General features: G+C 37.6%; 1 protein-coding gene across 9 annotated transcripts in view; it reads right to left on the reverse strand.

The window, feature by feature from the left end:
* Nucleotides 1–24,234, reverse strand: part of TENM4 (teneurin transmembrane protein 4) — a 2,941,714-nt gene that overhangs the window by 2,500,811 nt on the left and 416,669 nt on the right. The window lies entirely within an intron of this gene.

Genomic DNA, 24,234 nt, shown 5'->3' on the forward strand with positions numbered 1-24,234 from the left:
ATACCAGAAGCCTTCAACTTAGCTTCCTGCCCATATTCCAACAAGCCAAGACAGAGTAGCCCTGCTTAGTAAAAATATAATCACACCATTAGCCTACTTAAAAGTCTTCAATGTCATCCAACTTATCTAAATACTATCTAATGTCCTTAAAATAATTCCACATTATCCAGCTGAGACTCTCCACCTTCACCATCAACTTTCACAGTAATTCATATTATACAAAATTTCTCTCAGACCTTTAATTGCGCTGTGAACTTTATTTTCTCCATCCTTTTTACATGTTTTTCTTTTTGCCTGAAAAAAAAAAATCCCCCTTTCCCGTATCCTTTAAATCTTAGTTTGGTTATCAGTCTCTCAGGAGAATTTTCTTGACCACACTGAATCTTGTCAGGTATTCTTCTGAGGTATTCTCACATTATCCTGTGCATTTCTTAATTAGTGCATAACAGACTTTAGTTCCTGTATTATAAGTTTACTCATCTGTGTCTTTCATTGGTTAATAAGCTCTTCAAGAAAAAAAGCTAAGTCTATTTTCTATGGCATCCTCAATAATGAAGACAATGTCTGAAATAAAGAAAAAGGTAAATAATTATTAATGAAATGAATAAACATATCCTATACTAGGCTTATGGTATGAGAAACTGTGCTTGGATTCATAAGGGAATTCAATTTTGTTCTTCATGGCCTAAAGAGATTATAAATAGGTAACTTAAAACTTGTATTCCTTCCAATATTCAAACATTTAGATCACTCCGCCCCTGTCCCTACACAAGGATCTAAGTTAACAAAATAATCTTCTGTGATCCTAAGAAGATATGGAGGCATATTTTTACATATTCTAGTTTATCTGTCAATTTTTAGAAGAGCACTCCTGCCTCTTTCACATGTTAGTCTCCAAATTGGTTAACTCTGAATTACCACCTGAAGATACACAGCCAGGAGCTACAAGACATTGTCCACTTATCACTGGGACAGAATTCACTCATTTTGGCTTTGTCTATTTTCTGAGAGCCCAAAGTTTATTCTAGGTAAAGGAACCAAAGTCAGGGCCAAGGGAATGCTGTGCCTAGATAGAGGAAACCTAAGTGAATAAAATTGTGTCAAAAGTTAGATATTTAGGAAGAAAAAAAAAAAAGAAGTAAGAAAAGCGAGTATAAGAGATACTTGGGTTTGGAGTCTAAGGCTAAGCTATTGACATGACAGAAACAATCCTGTTACTTTGATCAAGACATTTTAACTTTTGGTTTCTGTCATCTGTAAAATGAAATTATCTGCCTCACCTTTCATACCCCCAAGGGTTCGGTTCTGGACAGCACAGACAGTGATAATGTCAACTCTGTAAAATATGCAAGTACTAAAGACTTGTATCTAATAGAACTCTTAGAGGAAAGCTCCCCAGTAGAACTCAGTGACCCCTCATGCTGGGAAGGTTGTGCTGTGCTCTCTCTTCCCAGAAGGAGCTGCATTCCCAGGATATGGGAAGCAATAATATTCCTCTATTTCTGGTGGTTTATAAAATACTTAGAAAACAATGTGTGCTTAATAACTGTCTGCTGAATTTAAAAAAAAAAAGCAGTTTATAGGTACACGTTTTCTGATGCAGAAACATCAATAGAGATTTTAAGGGGAAAGAATACACACCTAAATTAAGCAGAATAAACTTCAAGGAAGCAGAGAAGGGGTGGTGCTGTGTCATAGCTACCTAGGCTATTCCTCTATGCTAATAATTTTATAGATGCTTTGTTCCATCTGAACCCCCTTGACACCAAATGACATTTTACTGACAAGGCTACTGAGGCTAGAGAGATAAAAGAGACCTTTTCACAGCAAATGAGTGGTATAACAGGACTGAAAACCAAGTTGGCTGCTTTTAAATTCCATTTTCTATTACTGATGGAGGTAGGATTCCCAGGCAAGAGTGAATATTTTCTGCAGTTTCCTCTTAAAGATTCTGTACCAACTTACATTGCCAAGAAGTTCTAGACAAGTACCATTTTAATCACTTCCCACTAGAAAAAAAGGTGAATCACACTATTTGGTCAGAAATCAGAGGGTAAATTAGATTCCTTGCCGTAGCACATTTCCTTGATGCATATGTAATATCAATCAAAATCTCTCTTGATGACTCAGTGGGAAAGAACAGCAGGAAAATCTTCAACATCCAGCAGGAAGCCTGGTCTGTAGCCTGTTGCTAGCATTATTTGAGAAGGACAAGTTTGCGGGAGGGCACAAGATTGGTCCTGCTTACTCTGTACCAACCAACTCTAGCTGGGCTGAGCTCAAACTTCCCCGACTGGTTCCAGTGCCTTGTATTTCCAGGTCACTCGTATAAATTCAGTTATATCCATTTCAAAACATACAAAATGCATGCTCACATTTCACATGATACATAAACATCACGTTCACTGCAAAGAATATTTTTCCTGCAAAATGAAGTAGCAGAAGGCAAAAGATGATTCTAAAAGTCTTTTCTCCCTCTAAATAAGATGCAGAAATTAGTTCAAAGGTTAAACGTGCCACAGTGCTCAGGGAGTCAGGGGCACCACACCTCAGTCCCCTCCTCTTTATGGTTCTGACCACCCCTCTCACAGAGGGTTATGAGAAGAGAGTACGGAATCATTTGACTTGCATCTAATAGTTGACCAGCCCTGACACTTCTTTGCAGGGAGCTTTTGGCAATCAGTCCTCTGTTCTGTACTTTTATCCAGACTCTAAACATCCTTCAATACTCAACTTTAATAATGTCTTTGAATATAAATTACGTGTGGAGGGGAGTTTTCTTGTTTATTTTTCTATTCCCTAGGGACTGTACAGCACAGGACCTGACTTAATACTTAAGGCACTTTAGCTCTATTTGTTAACTACATCAATGTGAGGCCAGCCCTCATTTCCCAGAATAACAACTTCTTCCCTGTGGTCCTCACTTTATTTTACATTTGTCTCTGTTAGAGAACAGATAACACTGAACAACCTGGATTTACTTAGATAATTGACACCCTAGTGGACTGAGATTTACTTTATCTTTGTATCGCCACTGCCTATAACTTTATACGGCTCGTGACTTTAAATAAATATATCCTTGTGGACTGCATGATTTTGTGATCCTTAAAGCAAGTCTATTTTTGAAAGTTTTTGCTTTTATCAGAGCTCATTCCAATCTCATTTTTCTTGAAAATTTTCTTGTTTTTAGTTAATAGTACCCAGTAGCATATATTGAATTCCTACCATGATAAACATAATAGTAAATGATCACATGGTGTTTATTATGTACCAGATGCTGTTTCATCTATCAGTCTTTGTGTGTGTGTGTGTGTATAATTTAATATATGTATTTGAATTGTATACATTAATTTAACTTTTCTTCATACCCACAGGTCAGTATTATTGCTATTTCCATTTTCTAATGAGAAAACTAAGGCGCAGAGAGGTTAAGAAAGTCACTTGAAGTTTCAGAGTAAGTGCCAGAACCAAGGTTATAAAGTAAGGTAATCTGGTTCCCAGATCTATGCTTTTCATCATTATTTCATGCCTCTCTTTGGACTGGGTATTTATGTGTATGTTTTCTAGTCATTCTCTATAAAATCGTATAATATTGCTACTACTATGTCCTTTTAGCCAATGAGAAAATAGGGACAAAGAACCCAGGTATCTCACTATCAAATCTCACATCTACTACCTGTCCACTGGCAGAATTTGCCCAACTACATCTTCTAGCTCCATACCCAAAACTCATTCTATGCTATAGCATATAAAGTATTTACTTAACATTGGTTTCAAACATTTTGATTTGTTTCCTCTAGCTGGACTTTAAATCTCTTGCATAAAAATTGTACGTGTTATATTAGTATATCTTCCTGAGCACTGACCTCAATTATGGGCAAGTTCAATGAGCATTAATTGTCATCTCATAAATTAATATTAAATGGGACCTACAGAAGTAATCAAGAAACTGTACTTACTACAAAGGGGAATATGAATGAGTTACACATATAATGGTATGGGCTATACACCGAGAATTTTAAATAAGATGTAACTAGAGATTTAAAGAAAGTTTATGGCTTTGGGTTATTATTCACACAGCATGAAATTGAGAAGTAATTTGGTCTTATGCATAAGACAGAAGAAGTCAAAAACTGTGGGTTCTTTTTAAAATATAACTTTATATGACTTTCGCCACATAGCTTCTCGGTCTATAAAATGGGGATGATTTAAATGTTGTCAAAAAGAATAATCAAATTTTCCACTGAGCGACCCATTGGAAAAAAAAGGGGGGGGGCGGTTAGACAAATACTCATTACTTGTAAGAAACTTAAGCCATCTAACTATTTCTGTTCTGAATACCTTTGCGTCCATAAACGAGAAGCATCAATATTACCTTGGACCATTTAAGAAAGGTAGTATCTCTGGCCCTATCCCAGACCTATGAACTCAGAGTCAGCAATTTGAACAAAATACCCAGGTGAATCACGTGCACATTAAGCTTGAGAAACACTGGTCTAACCTTCGAGATGATTTACACTCCAGTTTTGACTTTTCCAATCTTCCAAAAACTTTACAAACCTCCAATTATTTATTCAATTTTATTTGTTTTTTTTGTTTTTTTTTAGCATATGCTTGGCCTTATCTTTTTTTATTTTCCTTAATGTGGTAAGGACACTTAATGCGAGCACTTTGAGGCCAGGACTATGGAGTGTTCTTATTTTATATTCCCCTACTATGATTCAATAGTTCTTTAATGAGTTTTTACAAATTAATTTCTTGTTAAACTCATTAACTTACCATGTTACACTGGACATCACAGTTTATTTCAAATGAACTCACTTTGAAAACCAATGAGGGGAGTGAACTAGCTTTTTTTTGTTGTTTTTTTTTTTAGGTTACTTTTGGTATCTGATTGTCATTATCATATTTCCTATTATAAAAGCCAAGGTACAAGATCAGACACATATGAATACAATAATACTCTCAAAACCCAAAACAAAAACCATCCTAGACTCTCCAGTCATGTCACATAATATCACAATTCACAGAAGGAAGCAGAAAATTAGAATATGTACCAAGGCTGGTCTAAAAACTTGACTGTGATTTATTTCTACGAATAGGAATCCCTAACAGATATGAGTTATGGTTATATAAGCAGGAGAACAGATATCATGAAATCTTTCTTTCTTGTTTTAAATGATTTGTGTGTTTCCTACCCTATTTAAATCTAACAGAACAAAGCAATTTAGTCTTCACAGTCAACTACGAATTTAAAGAATCTTTAAAGCTACTGAAATGTTTACTAGTCCATTGTATTTATTTATTTATTTATTTGTCTTGTCTTTTTACCCAGGCTAGGGGTCTAATCAGAGCTCAGCTGCCAGCCTACACCACAGCCACAGCAATGCCAGACCCGAGTCATGTCTGCGGCCTACACCACAGCTCCTGGCAAGGCCGGATCCTTAACCTACTGAGTGAGGCCAGGGATCGAACCCACAACCTCATGGTTCCCAGTCGGATTCGTTTCCACTGTGCCACAACGGGAAGTCCAGCCCATTGCATTTATAGTCAACCACACCCATACACAGTAAGCTTTGAGTGCTTACCATAAGCTAAGCACAGCCACAGGCTCTGTGTGAGAGAGAACATCCAGCATAAGACACAGCTCAGGACCAAGAATTATTCCTCTTCCAATGTCCCCAACCCAAATAGCATTTCTTTGCTACGTAGGTGCCTCAGACTTAACCTTCTAAAATCAAACTCTTTATTGCTGCCTTTCCCTAAACTCATGATACCACCAAATAATGACTAACCAAACTCACCCAAATTCTGAATTTATCTTCCTTTTTTTTTTTTTTATTGGAAAACAACATCCTGATATATCTAGAAGCCTAAGCCAGATGCATCAGTTTACAGTAGCACGAGCTAGAGAAGGCCTGGTATCCCACAGAGAAGATGGTCACAGAGGAAGGGAATCATGATTGCAGGGAAGACATGCACAAACCTCCATCTCCACTGGGACTTTGGCTGTGATAAAATACATATGCAAGCAAAGAAAAGATAAATAAATACCCTTCAGAGGATGAGAGGAAGAGCTTTACACTTTTACTCGAAAAGTTTTTAATGTTACTATTACAAAGAGATTTTAATTAAAAATACAGGAAGATTAGGACTGCAGTGCATTCTAGATGACTAAAACAAAAGGTTTAGAGGACATTTTGATATAATGGAACGACCCCCAAGTCTAAGTAATGGGTTTGCAACTTGGTTCCATGTGTTACTAGCTATGCGACTTCCACAAGTTATTTGATGTCTCTCCAACTTCTTCAGTTTCTTTAATCTGTAAAACTGGTATCACAATACAGCACCTACTCTATAAAATTAAATGCTATCATTGGTGTGAAGCACTGAACAGAAAGTATAGTACAAAGAGTGTGGATGCATGATAAAGGGCACATGATGTTCCTATGATCACCATGGTTATCAGTACCTCTGCTTCCAGCTGGCAGCAGCAGCAGCATCCTATGTGAGTAAATAGGATTGGAAGAAAAAAAAATTGTAAGTCTCCTATCCTTCAGTTGAAGCTCAAGCACGCTATTCAGTGGATCGTGTTGGCTTTCCTTTGTAACTTTTCTTTGCTTATCAATCTTGTTTTCTCCCTCCTTTTATCTTTACTCATGGCCCCAGGGCCAAAATATGTCTTTTTCTCCATACTTATATTGAGAGATCTTTGAAGAGACAAAAAACCAGAGATATTTGTTAAAGGGATAACACAGTTATCATCTGATCTAGGCATAGTCAGTCCTGGCTTAAGGATAGGAAATGTTTCCTCCATTTCAACTGAAATTAATAGGACCCCAAATGTCACATGCACATTGCATGTGTAATAGATGTCTGAATTCAACATGAAAATTAAATATACAAATGGATAGGACTACAACCTAGAGAGTTTTCCCGAGCAAGGTGGAGGTAGGAGTAGAGATTTGCTAATTCTTGACATAGATGGATTTTATCTGAATTATAAAAGTATTATTGAATTATGAATATATAGTGTCTAGAGAGATTGGATATTGTTTCAATGTAAAATGGGTTTCAAATCCTAGAAGATATAAATAATATTACTTTTTAAAATGAAATGGAGCAGTGAGGATAATCAAAGACATACATAAATTTAAGAGCATCATGTATTTATCAGTGATGTTTTAAAAGCCAAAATAAATCTCAACAAATCGCAGCAATGGAGAAAAAAAAAAAGAAGAAATCCAAAGAAGCATGTCTACTAAACACACCTTGGGTGTCAAACATTATGCTTGATATATATTCATTTATTCTTTTTTTTTTTTCCTTTTACAGCCTTACCTGCAGCATATGGCCACACCAGATCCTAAACTTACTGAGCGAGGCCAGCCATCAAACCCTCATCCTCACAGAGACATCAGGTCCTTAATTCACTGAGCCACACCTGGAATTCCCATATTCATGTATTCTTAAATCAATCCCAGAAATTCATCCCCACCTGCTATTCCAGGTTTAGATTAAGTAATACATGCAAATTAATATGATTTGGGGGCCAGAGTAAATACTCCAAACTTCCAGGTGCAATTATTTTTTAATCAATGCTATTTTTCTGTATAGAAATGAGACTATCTCACAATGGTAAGGCCACAGAAATGACTCTGGATTGGAATGAAAAGTCTGTCTTTCCCTTAGGCAAAAATTTTCCTAATGTAAAACTGTTTTGAGTGTTCTCACCTCAGTTTTTCCAAATCATCCTAATTAGAAGATACAATAAATTTCACAAAATTAAGCCTACGACATAATGCGAAACACTTAAAAGTCATTTGAAAAAGTATCATAGAATGTAATAAGCAATGGAAAAATGTCCTATATATTCTGCGGTTTGATTTTTCTTTCAAGAATCTCATACACTCGTGAAAAATACACTTAATTTATATTTTCATGTGTTCTAATTTGAAAATACAATTGCTATAATTGTAATTAACCAATATAGACATGGTGAATGAATTGCAAACAAAGGCTAAAGTGTTACTGTGTTGTATTCATTCCCTATTGCTATACTAATAAATTGCTATGAATTTAGTTGCTTAGTACAGCACAAATGTATTCAATATCTGGAGGTCAGAAGTCTAAAATCAAATTTGAGGAGGGCTGTTTTCTTTCTGGAATTTCAGGGGAGAATCTGTTTACTCATCTCTATCCTTGTGTCCCTTGGCTATGGCCCTTTCCCCGTCCTGGAAGCACATCGCCTTGACCTCTATGTCCATTGTTCCAACTCCTTTTGCCTTCAGCCTTCCCACTTCCCTCTTCTAAGGGTCTTTGTGATTACATTCAGTTCACCCAGATTAATCCAGGATAATCTTCCCGTTTCAAGATTATTAACTTCATCACATCAGCAAAGTCTCTTTTGCCATATAACATTTTCGTCGGTTCTGGGGATTAGGATGTAGAATATTTTGTAGTAGCGTCATTATCCTGTCTATCACACATATTAAGTTATAATCTGTGAGATTTATGTACTAGAGGATTATATTAGGATGTACTCTTGAAAATGCTATTTATAAAAGGGTGGAGGAAAGCAGACTGAATAGAGGGCCATGTTAAACTGGAATGCAGTTGCAACAGAGGCTTCGGCTGGTCCTATATTTGGGCAAAGCATCACCCTGCAGCAAACAGAAATTCCCAACTACTAGCCATCAGCCACCAACAATTCAGGAAGATTGGGGAAAACAGCATCATAGTCCTTAAGGGAGAGCTGGGTGGTTGGAGCTCAGCGTGCACTACAGTCCACTTGTTTGCCTGTTTGAATACTTTCTTTATATCCTGAGTTCACCCCATATGAGAATAGTTCCTCCAGTTCCTCCAACTACTCTTGTTGGTATTTTTCCTGGGATCTACTAGGAACACTTTGTTTCTATCTTCCAACTCTTCTTCCAGGCATCTGGACAACTAATATAGCCACTTTACATTGCTCAAAGATTCCATACATATTCCTATCATGAGGCAATAGGCCTTCACAAAGTGAATCACCAAGTATGTCACCAGCAGCTCTTCTTATAAGGACACTCATTGCTATCTTTCATGGCCACCTCTGGCTGGAGCTATAGTACACCAATAGTCTACTTTTGGCTTATACTTGCATACCAAGATATCAGTGGGAAAATGTGTCCTTTTTCCTCCTTGGTGAGCTGGTCGTAAGATACTACTCCCTACCCCCTCAGTAACCATGGATGTACATGAGATAATTGCCCCCTATACTACCAGAAAGCCGAGATTGGTGAATAGAATTCCCCATCATTACTCTGCTTCTCAGTAATGCTGGTTCCTCTTTAACTGAGATATTCTTCATAGCTTTGGTAAATGGGATGTCCTCCAGTCCCTCCTTCACAGGCTCCTGGCTTTATATACTCTATACATGCTAACATGCCCATGGCTCTGTGCCATTTGATCAGCTTTTCAACCATCTTCTGTGGTATTTCTGGCATCCCTACTTCATTTGTCTTTTCTCCAAGTTTCTAAGAGCGTGCGGAACTTCCTGGACCTATGACTATCTCTCCCAGGATCCTTACCAACCCAAGGTGTTAAGTTTTGTATCATGAGGCGATGCTCCTATATCCATAAATATTTGTAGATAAGCTTTTCTTTAACTAATGTTTCACCCTCCACAGGGCATAATATCCTCAGAATCCACATAGTCTGCTGGTTTATGTTAGTTAGACATTTAGGCTCTTTAGGTGTGTAATCACTCTCTTCCTGTAGAAACAGCACCTCCCTAGTCAGATTACACTGTAATTTCATCTTAGTTGTTGGTTTGGTAGTCAGAAGTGGGGGTAGAGGTAAATCCTGAAGTGAGTGCCTGATGTTCTGCAAGGCAAAGATTTCTCCCTCATCCTCATGTAATGAGAGAGCACCATCTTTAACAGAAAGGGTTGGGTCACTTCTGCAGACCCAGAGGTATCAGTGCAATGTGAAGGTGCATGGTTTTCAAGCAGATCAACTCAGATGTTCTTATTCTAAATCTTAGCATCTCACTTCTCCCAACGCAAGGTCCTGACTTTGGCTTAGCAGACTTGTTGTGTATGAGAATTTAGTATTTTTTTTCTCTGACCCATTTAATTGAGTCCTGGACCTGATCTTTAACTTTTTCTGTCCTCCAGGTGCAGCAGATGAGAATCTTTTTATATGCTGCCAAGGAGGCTCTCTGGCTTTGACAATTTGCCTTTAATTGGTGATTAAAAATCTCTAGTCTTTCATTATCTTTTCGAATCCATCAATAGCACCCAGCAGGAGCCATTCAATTGAAAAACCCTTATAATTGCTACTCCTGCAAACCTTCCAAAGGCCACAGCTATTGTATCAGTCAGTGTATACCTTTCCTGGGATTCCATCCCAGTTTATCACCAGAAAATTTTCACAATGCCAGGGGCTCTAAGTACTCCATCTATCACTGTGCTACCAAGTGCCTGGAGGGTGACGAAATCCAAATTCCCATTTTAAAGTCTGATTCCTAGGACCATTTCAAATACCAATCATCCTAAATTACATTGCCCTGGAAACAGATTTTTAGGCAGATATATTTGTATACAAGAGGTTTATTGGAGAGGGTTTAGGAAAATGCACTTGGGTGAGAGTTGCAGAAGTAGGTTTGGGCAGGGGGAGAAGTTGAACTCAGAAGTCATTTTAACAGAGCCCTCAGCATATGCCAATGGGAAGTCTTAAGCCCGGATAGTCCTTCCAAGTTATCTTCAATTAAGGCAAGGATATCAGACCTTTGTATTTCCTTTGTCAACTATTATTGAATGCAAGCTTCTGGAGGGGGGCAGATATAATCTTAGTTGATACGCTGCACTTCAATTTAAGGCTATTCCTGGAGAAAGACAGATGTGAGATTTTAGCACCCAATACTCATGGCAGCCCACAATAATGAAGGTGGGATAATGTCTCAGTAAGTGCCTCCATTCTTCTCTGTTTTCATTTTTTCAAAGTTTTATTAAAGTACAGTTGATTTACAAGGTTGTGGTAATTTCTGCTGTACAACGAGATGGTTCAGTTATACACATACACCCATCCATACACTTTCAGCTTCTTTCCCCACACAGATTTATCATGGAATATTGGGTGGAGTGTTCTGTGCTATACAGCAGGTCCGTGTTGGCCCGTGATTCCAGAGACCTCAGTCTGCATATGCCAATTCCAAACTCTCAGTTCATCCCTCCTCCCCGTCACCTGTCCTTTTTGGTAACCATAAGTTTTTCTAAGTCTGTGAGTCTGTTTCTACTCTGCAAATAAGCTCATTTCTATCTTCTTTTTAGATTCCACATATAAGTGATATCATGGGATGTTTGTCTTTCACTGTCTAACTTCATTTTGTATGCCTCCATGTTTAAGGGGGGTGGGAGAGATCTGAGCAGCATCCCACAAGGTCCACCAACAGGAACCAATGAGAGAGAAATCCTTTTCAGTACTTCAAATTAAGTGACACTGCATGGTAGAAAAATCATAAACTTTAGACACACGGCAGAAACCCAATTTTCATCACTAAATTAACACACTTAAACTTTAATGATTCAAGTAAGGAGAATAGATTTAAAAATCACTTCCACTTCTTTATACTGTGATTATATTCTTCTATATTTATCTATCAACCACGTAATGAGCACCTACTCAGCACTCTGATCAAGGTAACGATGACCACGCTGTCAACTTTGTCCTGAGAGAGTTTGTAGTTTCATATCATATTTTCATATAATAAATCTCTCTGTGCAAATGCTGTAGGTAAAAAACCACATCCCTTTTTCGGAAGCTTAGAGACTTACATTAGGTATTGTAAATATATTCCATCGATACTTATTTATGCCTTTCAGAACACATAAATAAAATATCCCCAGTATTTATTTCCAAGAAATAAGAAAATGAATGTACACATTGGAAAACTAACACTTTGGAAAATTCTGAACTATTAGAATGAAACAACAGGGCAAGAAGTAAACAAGTCATGTCTTCTAGGTTTATTGCAAAGATCAGAAAAGTCAGAGAAGAGCTCTCGAGAAGTGGACACCAGCATCTTCAGGCCAGATGCTGGTGATGCTCTGTGTAAACTTGCTCTGATGATCACGGTTTTAAGGGTTCAGAATAAGTAACAGACAAACTATATTTTATGCATGAGATCTCTGTTTCATAAGTGAAGTGCTCATTCAATCATTCCCTGCTAGATTTTAAGTTCATTAAGGCAGGGATCTCACTTGTTTACCACTGTCTCCAGCAGAGTGTCTCCCACATACTAGGCATCCACTGTGCACTTAATGAATAAAGGATTTATGTAATATCAAAATCAAAGGGCATCTTGAACCTTATGTTCTAATCTAAATCCTATTTTTGCTAACATTTTACGTCCCTGTAAATCTATTTCATATATAGCAGCCCAGTGTAACTTTCCAGAATGACTATTAACATTATTGCAATCCCATGGCAAGAAAAAATATGATATCCATGTCTTAAGCTCTAGTGAAAACTTCTTGAATATTTATTAATTTTTCTAAAATACATTAGAATAATCAAGTTAAATGAGCCATATCACTTGTCAGACCAATCAAATTGCTGTTTTTGGTCTCATGCTGAATTAATACTTTGATATTTTGAATGATTCCTCCGGATAAAGAGGCAAGGAAAATTAAGAAAATTGCATAGAATAAAGAGGCAAAAGCTAATGGAGAAAAAAAAAATCTCTATTAAGCTCTGTAAGTATCATACTCAGACCCATTCTTATCACACAGACACCCCTGTCTAAGGAGAAGGCTTTGGGCAAGATATTTTGCCCTAAAAAGGGCCATATTTTTATCAACAAGGAAAACATTACCACGTTTCTGATAAAACAATAAAGTACTATATCTAAATAGTTTAGGGAGAAACTCTAGGAACACGCTTATTCTTTACAAAGTGGGAATATTTCCATCAGATTTTCCTAGTGCCTTCATCAAAGAATCATAGAAAGCCAAAATCAAAATGTTCTCTGTAAATAGAGCCAGCTTAAATGCAGCTTACCAACTTGAACAAGATACGAACATATGAATCCAAAGATACATAGCCAGATCTAATTTAAATGCTGCCCCCACCCCCAGCCCCATTAACTGGCTTGTAATTTGGCATAAGAAAAACAACATTCTGTGCCTCAACCTCCTCATTTCTAAAATGTAATGAAGCACATCATCAGATGCAGAAGATTCTCTCAAAAAGCCAAGGGGACAATGGATTCCAAAGTATTCTGAAAATCATACATCTCCAACCCATATTCATAATTATTGTTATAGAAGTGATTTCAAATTTGCTCTAGACGGGGAGGTCACAACTCCATGGCAAGGGCTCAGAATTAAATATAAGCCTGGCAAAGGGAAATTCTAGTATTTTAAGCAGAAAGCTATCTATAGAGAAAGGGAGAAAAAAGCTCTTTTTTAAATCCACCATGTGATCTAGACATTCTTTTTGCAATGCTCTTTCACTCTATACTTGTTATATTTTGGGGATTTCAGAATACTGAATAATAATTACAAAGCTCTATTTGAAGAAGGGCCCTATCATACTGTTACACTGGAACAGATATGCTTTAGCCCAAAGTAACTAAAAGCTTTAGTGCAATAAAATATAATTATGCAGCTAAATTATTCCTTGAATTATTGATGCAATATTGACTCATTTAGCATCTCTCATAACAAACAGGGAGAATATATACTCACAGGTTAATACGCGCTACCAAAGGAAGAAACACACAGCAGCTGAACCTATAAATTCGGTAATTTTATAACCCTATGCTTTATTAAAATCTATTAGGTTTCTTCAGAGGCACAAAGTTGAGGAACCAAAAATAGTTGTTGAACAAGTTTAAACAAATACAAAAACAATGCTGAATATGTAACATTTGTCATATTAATTACCAACATCCATTTTCTGTTAATTCTTTGTAATGCAGAGATGTGGTTAAACAATAGAAACTGTTAATAGCTCACGGGTATTTTGGCCCCAATTATCTATTTTTATAAGGACTGGCTTTTTGTTTTGTTTTTGCTGGAAAATTTGCTGCATTTACTATATTTCTGAGACATGCAGACAACCAGAGATGCATTTAAATATTCATAATCCCAAGGATTGTGTTGTATATACATAAATTGGTAAATGCTTGTGTTTTATTTTTTTTAACTACCAAACACTCTTTTGTTCTTCACTTTTAAAGTGTATGTATTGTTTGCTTTTGCATATTTCTTCTTTCTTTCGAACTAGTTAGCACCCTGAGAACAGAGCTTGTCTCAAGTTATTTGTGAAGGTCCTGGACATCCTAAAAAAGGGCTGAATTCAGAGACAAATTAATATGTACAAAAAATTACTTAAAGCCTTCAAATTATCAGTTGCCAAGTAAAAGCAAAGATGCTACTGTTAGCTTTACCATAGCCTAAATATCAAGCAAATGAGGTCTTTAGGTCATATTTAAACATAATAAATACTGCCACAGAGAGTAGCAGTAGATATTCTCAAACAAGGTCTTTTTGACCAAATAGCTTTCTTTGGATAAGTTTTCGCCTAATGAGGTTCTCAGTATCGGTAGCATTCTGCTTAAAATGTTGAACTTTACCGAGTTTTCAGGTAATTACTCTGAGTAAATAAGAGCCTTCTGGGTTCTTAGATGTACAGACCTGTGTTTGGCATTTCTGACATTTCAAATGAATACCTCAAACTTTCATAGAATTTTTAGGACTTGTTCTTTATCTTTACTTTTTCTTAAAGGAAGCACATTCTGGCTAGACATTGCGGTATAAATGAGTCTACAAAGGGCGAGAGAGAAAAACTTTTTTTCTTTCAAGATTTGTCTTCAGCATTCCATTAAATGGTACCTTAAAATAGCAGAGTTGAGGTACAAATAAAGTAGAAACAAGTGTGATTTAGTTAAGGAAAAAAAAATATATAGTTTAAAAAATTTCATCATGAGAGTTCCTGTTTGGCTCAGTGGTAACAAACCTGATTAGTGACCATGAGGATGCAGGTTTGATTCCTAGCCTCACTCAGCAGATTAAGGATCTGGCACTGCCCCGAGCTATGGTATAGGTCATAGACATGGCTCAGGTCCTGCGTTGCTGTGCCTGGAGCATAGGTCAGCAGCTGCAGCTCCCATGTGACCCCTAGCCTGGGAACTTCCATATGCTGCAGGTGTGGCCCTAAAAAGCAAAAATGAAAATAAATAAATAAATAAATAAATAAAGAGTTTATTTTCCATTAAGTCTCCACCAATGTAAAAGGGTCTTCAGTCACACCTGCTAGGGTGGGTTGAGAATTCTATATTGTTCTGAGTATGTAGCATGCGGTCTGATGGAATAAATCTCTGACTCCCTTCACAGTCTGGAGATCTTCAAGGGAAGGTAAATAGCATCTCCTGAGTGTGATGGCTAATGAGGGGTTTTGCATAGTTTAAATGTTTGTGATACATATGGAATGCATGTTTACTTTTTAAATTATGTTTAGAGGATTAAACCTAATTAATCATAAAGCAGGAGATTCAGGCACTGTTTGTAAATTGTGAAAGTTCTTTGCCCCGCCATGCCAATCAAAGCCATGCCTATTTACATAGCTCAACCACCATCATCATCCCCTGGAGAATAAATGACTTTTTTTATCTGGGACACCTCTGATTCCAATTCATACTTCCACTTGTGAACTCATCACACAGGAATGGAATGTGTTTGTGGCATGTTTGTCATCTCTAGGAGACTGGGAACTCTGAAGAAAGGAACTCTGTCTTAATGCATCTTTGTATTTCCTGCAACAAGCATGACCTTATCATCTAGTACATTCTTAACAATCGATTGTTATTATTACTAAAGCCTCAATAAATATTTGTTATTGAAAATTGTCTGTCACATAGCTGCTCATGGGAATCCTGATTCTTCAGCTGACTAAAAAGGAATAAGGTTTATCATTTTTCTAGGCTAAGTCTATAAATCTAGTATAATGGGAAAGGCAGGGGAGCTGTGAGAGGAACATCTATGAAGAGAAGGAAGTAAAGGAGGAAGTTCATCTCAGGAACTAGGGCTAAAGAGTCCTTCTGTCTGTAAAGTTCTTTCCCTGCTCTTGATGTATCTGGATATGTACTATTATTTAGATCTCATTTATCTCTTAAGAAAGGTCTCTCCCTCAAGTACCCAATATAATCATTTTATTATATCACCCTATTTTAATTCCCTGCACTCTATATAGTCTGGTTATTTCTTTGACTCAGGTATTATTTTTATGTATATATTTATTTACTGCCTGTCTACCCTCTCACCATAATTCAGGATCCATAAAACAAAGCTGCTGTTCACTGCTCTTAGGTCTGAAGAACTACTTGGCTCGTGGTAAGAGCTTAGTAAATATTTACTGAATGATTAATTGATTTAAAAAGTAAATGGCTTGTAAAACTTTGTGTGTGTGTGTGGTTTTTTTTCTAAGAGCGAATGGGTTTTATATACCTAACATCTGAATGTTCCCTAAGGGTATGTTTCAAAACTCTCAGGTAAGAATAGCAACATTAGGAAGTCATGGTGAACAGAATTTATTGGTTTCACAAAGTCATCCACCTGGGTGAGAAAGAAGGGGCAAAAGCACTGAAATTCAAAAGTGTCTTCAGGACAGAGAATGGAAATGCTTTGAGGGACAATTGATGAAAAGATAGGTGGAAATAAAGGATAAAGTAAATGGCTTCCTGAGAAGTGACTGAATACAGCATATACATATGTGAGGAGACTTGGCAAAATCTGGTGAATATCAAGGTTGTTAAATTAATCAAACAGGGAGGCCATTAGATTAAAGTGGCTTTAATGTCTCTAGTGGCCTATGTAAGCAAACCAAGGAAACCAAACCTGAGACTAAGATGGCTCAAGGTTAAGAAATCAAATGTGAGGAAAGCCCATCAAAATGACCCAGTAGACTTTCCCAAATAATGCACCTGATTAAGCTATAGACAATCAAATACTGTCCTTGCTTTTCCTCTACTTTTCTCTATAAAGGTACTTCTCCTAGCTTTTGGCAGTGGAATGCTTCTAACCACATGTGGTTGCCACTGTCTGATATGAATCAGTTTTTGGTCAACTAAACTCTTAAAATTTTTAATATGCTCAGTTTTTCTTATAACGAAGTCAGTGTGAATTTGATCTTGGAAGTACAGTATTCATATGGATTTGTATTCATACATATAGCAGAAAAAACACTTATCAGTCCACTGGTTTTGACTCCCTTTGTCTTGATACCCACGGTCTATCTTGGGTAGAGTCCTGTGGTCTTGGGTGTTGAATATGGATGGAAGTGTTTACCACTACCAGGCTTGGTCCCTAAAAATTCTCAAGTGATCTGTCACACTTTCTCTCCTGCAGCAAATGCAGTGGATGGTTCTGAGGTGCCATTGCAGAGACAGCTACCTACCAAACACCCAATGGGACTAGGATTGAAGGAGAAATAAATTCTCCTAAACCACTGAAATGTTGTTACAGCACATGCTGACATGTACTGATTTTATTTCCCAGCATCCTTTTTCTCTCCCTATCTCTGAACTTTCTTCTCTCTCATGTTATAGAGACTAGTGATCAAGGCATCTTGTCCTAGGGTTGATGTAACCAAGTATGGAGATAAAGCTCAGATCAGGGCAACTGAAATCCTACTTTAGCAAATATTTTTTTTGGGGGGTGGGTGCCACACCCATGGCATATGGAGGTTCCCAGGCTAGGGGTCTAATTGGAGCTGCAGCTGCTGGCCTACACCACAGCCACAGCAATGCCAGATCGGAGCTGCATCTGCGACCTACACCACAGATCACAGCAAACACCAGATCCTTAACCCACCCACCGAGTGAAGCCAGGGTTTCTAGTCAGATTAGTTTCCTCTGTACCACAACAGGAACTCTACTTTAGGAAATATTGATCTGGAACTTAAAGAAGAATTTCAGGACCTCCACCATGGTGAAGTTGGAAGATGCACAAGTTCCTAATCTCTCTGAAGACTGAAGCAGACTAACAGAAGAATACAAAGATGAGGAGTCTGTAAACACTTGAATTACTGGCGTCATGCATTCCAGAGGTCCAGCTAAACCTTTCCTTTTCTACAGTTTGCAGAGATTCTCCATTATTCTTCTAGCATGTTCTCTTTTTGTAGAAGGTGTTTGCATTTCTGTTACTTAAAACCAAGAATTCATGTGTAATACAGAGACTGAGTAACACTGTATTTTAGCAATTAAAATTACATGGGGGTTTGGCAAAACCATTTATGCAGTTCTTTCCTGTGCTCACTCCATGAGTAAACTTGAACCATAAAGCACTGTGGGGAGCCAAGAAGATACGAGAAGCGAGAAAGGGAGCTTGCCTGAACAGTGCAATTCTGAGGGCAGTCTCCTAATCAGAAAAAGAGGCCTGCCTGAGCGGTGCAGTTCTGAGGACAAGCTCCTAATCAGGAAAAGGGGCCTGTCTGAACAGTACAATTCCGAGGGCAGGTTCCTAAACAAGGGGATGCCTGCCTGCACGGCACAATTCCGAGGACAGGCCCCAGAAGACAATAAGGCTCGCCTGCTGGCATAGGTGGAAAACTAAATTTCCCTAGGAAATAATTTCCATTTTGTGTTGCTGAGTGGGGATTGTTCCATGGATAACTTAGTCTTTTCTGTTATTCACTTGCTATTCAGTTTTTCTCAGTCTTTCCTGATTATTTACTTATTATTCTTAATTCCCATTCTTATTTTCCTGTGGTGATTTGTGATTTAACAAAGTTACAACAATATATAATAAGAATTTCATCCTGAAAGACTTTCCCTTATTTAACTCCAAACTTAGTTAAAACATAGTGTTTATCTATTAACTAGTTATACAGTAAACTTTAGAGTTAGGATTTTAATGAGGTCCATAGAAGTTAGCCATATCTTATCCAAAAAACCTAGCTGTAAGTTTTGTCTTTGATTTTAAAAGCTTTTTAGTGATAGCTAGTTTAATTAAGTTGGTTTATATTTACTTACACTGTCTCCCTGCCATAACGCTTTGAAGATAAGCACCAGTCTACAAACAAAGTCTGTAAATGCTAAATTCTTGTGTTTTATGGCCTCTTCAAAGTACTAAGTTTAGTTAAGATAGAGATCTTAAAACAGGATGCATAGCTGCTATACCATGTAATAGTTAACCAATGTACTTTTAACACTGTAATGTAATCTGTAGTGAAAAACTGTCTATATCATCAACCACTGTTGCCAATAAAGTTTGAGCGGTCCAGAGCCCTGAAAGAAGGGACAAAGAGGCTGTCTCCATATGTACATTTGCCGACGCACGTCCCTCTCTGATCGGGAAGTGCATGCTCCCTGGCCGCTGGAGCTGGCCTCCGGCAAAGTGCCGCTACCCATTTTAGAATATGATTTCCCAAATGGGTGAATTTAGGGTCAATCTGCTGTGTAACAGAGAAAAAAAAAAAGGGAAATATCAGCAACTCACTAAACAATTAGCCTAGTCTCTGTTAGTGCGTCACAAACACTAATGTATAAATTAATTACCTAGAGATTTTGTTAAAATGAAGATTTGCATTCAGGTCTGGTGCAGGGCCTGAGAATATGCATTTCTAAAATGCTGCCACATGATGCTATTCTGGTCCACTACCACAATTTGAGTAGCAAGGTTCTAGAGTGGATTTTGTGTCCTGTTGTTGCTCCTTCCCTGTGCATGACTCTGAGTAGGGACAACTAGAACACTACATATTGCTCATCAAAAGCTCTCATGGGACTTACTGTGTGCTCCTCAGACCTGTAGCACTGGCATCATCCAGGAGCTAATGAGAACTATACATTTCAGAGCTCTACCTCCATCTACTGGATTAGAAGCTCTGGGCATGAAGCCCTAGAAACTGTAAACTCTATATGCTCTTTAACGGTTAAGAACTCTATGGAAACCACAGGTTGCGAGCTGACAAAATATCTTTGAATAAATGTCACTTTTATTGCCTCAGAAGCTATGTTGAGACTAAGAAAAACAAAGGCCAAAGACTTTGAGAAAGCCTAGTCAGCCTGAATGAAACTTGGATCCTTTATATGTGTTTATATCAGGAGCAAGGCTCATGAATGCACAGATGCCATGATCCAGCAGAAAGAGCTGGGCAATGTGGTAGAGACCGTAGGAGATTCATGTTTCTGTCCAAACTTCATATGCAAGCCAGAGCCTCTCAGAAAGGCAGTTTCCTCATAGACAAATGGGGATAATTACCACTTTTCCTTACCTCTCAGATAAAATGGGGAGCACCAAATTTGATGCTTGATATATTGCACTTTCACAATTTTAACCACCTAGGTACTTGTTAGTGGCTGATATTTACGTAAGGAGACATTTCAATCAAGTCTAAGTGGGTTGTTATATATTGTGGGGGAAAGCAGGAAATTTATTAGATGAGGGGAGTTAGGAGATAAAAAATAACTCTAAAAAGGTTTAGAAGAAGAGGGCAATTGCCCATGTGTGATCCCAAGAATGACTTTATGTGACAGAGAAGAGCTGAGCCCAGAGATATCAGCAAAATCCTTATTCACTGTCTCCTTCTGTACCCCTTTCTTCCACCAACCCATGATAAGTATGAAAGGCTGTATTTTGATTATCACTATGATATGCATTTATTTTAATCACTAACACAAGAGTGTGAAGTCCTTGAAAAGGATCTTTTATTCTGATGCAATTTATTTTTGATGGGTTTACATGAATTGGTCTATGTAGCAAAAAGGAATGCCATCTTGAGAGAAGGGTGCAACATAAGAAAAGCTATTTTGCACAGGGAACGTACTTGCCTGCCGATCACTACCCTTTTATGCCCAGATCCAGCCCAGGAAGCTGAGAAGCTGAGTGGATAAAATCATAAAACAAAGATACTAAGGGAAACAATTCATCATCAGGAGGCTTTGACCTAACCTGGACAACACTTTGATGAAAATAACTAAAAAAGAAATGAACATAAAGTAATAAAGTAGGAAAAATGATGCTTTGCACCTAGTGTTTCTGAGTAATGATGCACAACATCCATGAGCCTTCAGTTAAATTAAGCTTAAAACGTTTTTCCTTCTCCCAGCTCACATTTCTCATAGTTCCCCCTCCTGACCCCGGCCCCCTTTCGTCATCCACTCCCAATTTAGTTGGTACAGGGTACGTGATTAATAAGCAATTTATGTCCTCTCTGAAATGTTCATGGAGACAAACAGAGATGGTCCTTCCAATGACCTTTGTTGAATCCCTTGATACCTTTCTCCCCAATGGATGTTTTAGCATTTACAAATCACTTTCATTTTCTCCTCGCCTGCCAGATGGGTTTGAATCTCTGTGGTGGCTTTCTTTTCCAAACACCATGGTTTTCTAAAGGATCAAATAAAGTTCATAGTGGCTTATCTCAATTTCTTCAGGATAACTCCCATTTCAAAATGAAAAAGTCAGAATAAATCAACAGCAGTAGCAAGCAGTTATAGAGGTCTCTATTCAGGGCAGTCGCCGTCTCTTTTCTATATACGGTGAAGTACAATGGAAGCATGGTCTCAAGGGGATAGCGGAGAGGGGTTGGCAGTTAGAAAACACGATGGAGGTGATTAACAGGTGAGCGGCTATGACGCGGTATCCAAGAAAGGCAAATGTGGGAAGAGCCTATAAACTTACTAATCTTCTGCCTGTGAAGCCGTTGCTACAGATGAGCACGTCGGGATGGGGTAGGAGGGGAGGAGCACAAACCCAGAAGCAAATCCCCTGCCTAAAGACTGTCTGGCAAGCAAATGACTCTCTGAGCAGGAAGAAGGGAGACATTCTGATTGCTTTATGTAATTACCATTGTTATTTACAACAAAAATATTTTTATCATTTATTGAGTGCCTTCTATTGTACAACACACTTAAGATGTACATTTCATTATCTTTGATCCATAACTTATGATTATGCTCATTTTAAAGGAGGGAGAGGGAGTGGTATGGGCTGGGAGCTTGGGGTTAACAGATGCAAACTATTGCATTTGGAGTGGATAAGCAATTGGCTCTTGCTGCATAGCACATGCAACTATATCTAGTCACTTGCGATGGAACATGATGGAGGATAATGTGAGAAAAAGAATGTATTTATATGTGTGTGTGTGTGAGATTGGATCATTTTGCTGTACAGTAGAAAACTGACAGAACACTGTAAACCAAATATAATAAAAAAATAAAAGTCATAAAAAAAGACCTGAAAATGACAGCTCCAAGAGATTTCAAATATCTTGTTGATATCATACAGAACCAGGCTTCAAAGTGTATCATTAACATTGACGGTTATTTAACAAATTAACAAATTTAGTATATCTTAAATAATTACAGCTTGGTATATCATTATCCTCACTCCAATTTCTAATATATGCAAATAATGTATATATGTATATATATACATATATGCACATTAATATATATTATACACATTATATGTAACATTTTTAAACTTACCTATGAACACTGGGAAGAGATTATGGAAACAAATCCTTGATTATGGTAATAAGCAAAAGATTAAACAGTGGTGGGATTATAAGTAATTTTTACTATATGCATTTAATTTTCATGTTATATGATTTTTCCATTTCATAATAAGAACCATGATCATGAATATATAACTTTCTTCTAGTTCTCTGTCTTGATACTAGCTGAGAGTACATGCAAAGAGGTGAAAAGTAACTAGCTAAGGCCTGCTACTTGATGGGCAATGCTCATTGGGTAACAAGGGAAGTAGAGTAAAGAGAGCTGCGAAAAACATTTCCATACAGCACAGCTCCAGGGTGCCTCTCTCGTACCATATGCTTAGTGAAGAACACTTATTGTAGCAATACCATGTGCGTGGGGCTGTGGGGTTGTGCAATACCGAGGTCCTGGACAAAGGAAGGCACTTGCAAATGCTTTCAAAGCAAAGGAGTACTGGTATGTCCCCGTATGTCCTAACACAGGATTTTTAGCTCCAAGACTCAGTTGATTAGAAAATTCTGCAGGAACTTCTCTAGAGTTATTCAAGAACTAGTGGAAATGTCACCCTTTGGGGGGCCTTTCCTGACACTCCCAGTTAGCCTAAATATCTTTGTAGTCTATGTTTCTAAGTCCACTTGTTTATGACTCAAGCTTAGCATGACAACCTTGAATTCCATGGCCTTCTACTCTGAAGAATTATGAGTTATCTGAAGCCAGCAGCTTTGGCAGCTAAACCAAGCCATAGATCTGGGTTCAAATCCTGAATGCATCAGTTATCAGCTCTCACGTTTTCTGAACATTTTTCTCTCTACTTTTAAAAGGGGGTAATTTATGATACCTGTATCATAAAACTGTTCTAGGACTATGTGAATGGCAAGGTATGAATATACTGTTGGATAACCTGTATATTACTGGATTCTATACCTAAAATTAAAGGGAACTACTGCTATAGTGGAATTTCATGTACAGACTAGAGCTGGTTTTCTATAATAGCTTCAATCATATCATGCAAGAAGTTGCCCAAAACTGAAATTATTGGAGGCGTTGTAAGAAAAGTTTTCTATATATTAATTATTTTGTTACATTGTCTTATTTTTCAAAATTTAAATTGACCAAAAACCCTTTAAATATGATTTCTAATACAAACCCCCAAACAAATCATTCTAACAAAATCTCCACATAGATGCTCAGTCTGTCTTATTAGAGCATATTGTGACCTCTAAAGATGCATGTACACAGTACTTAAATAACACCTGTGCCTAGAGATGAAGAGATGGTAGAGAACAGTTTCACAGATTAGATACATAAAATAAGACTTGTCTTGATTGTTCTCTCCCAATACTAAAATTCTTAGTAATAGAAATTTTGTACCCTTTTCTGTCTTGGCAAAGTTTTAAGTAACATCAGGACTTTCAAGTGAAGCCGTTTGTCCCTTCTAGAAGCATGTAGTGACATTTCCTTCAAAGGGATCACTTCATTAAAATCTTTGAAGAATAATAATCATCCGGACTGAAGCTTACTGAGGGTGCAGATCTTACCCATCATCTCCAGGTGAACATTTTCCAGCTCAGGTCTTGCACATAGGATGCACTTATTATCCTTGTAAAGGGAATGAATGAGTGAATGGCTAACTAGTCACATCACAGCTAACCACAGTGGTCTCAGCTCTATGGGCAAAGCAGAAGCAGAAATGATGCCTAAAAGTATAGCAGCTTCCACTGTTACCTATTCTTTTCTGTATCATGAACTGA

Source organism: Sus scrofa, chromosome 9 (genome assembly GCF_054392235.1).
Source record: "Sus scrofa isolate SSC_HxYL_T2T_F1_AM1 chromosome 9, Sscrofa_HxYL_maternal_Yorkshire_Landrace_v2.0, whole genome shotgun sequence".
Taxonomy (NCBI): Eukaryota; Metazoa; Chordata; class Mammalia; order Artiodactyla; family Suidae; genus Sus; species Sus scrofa.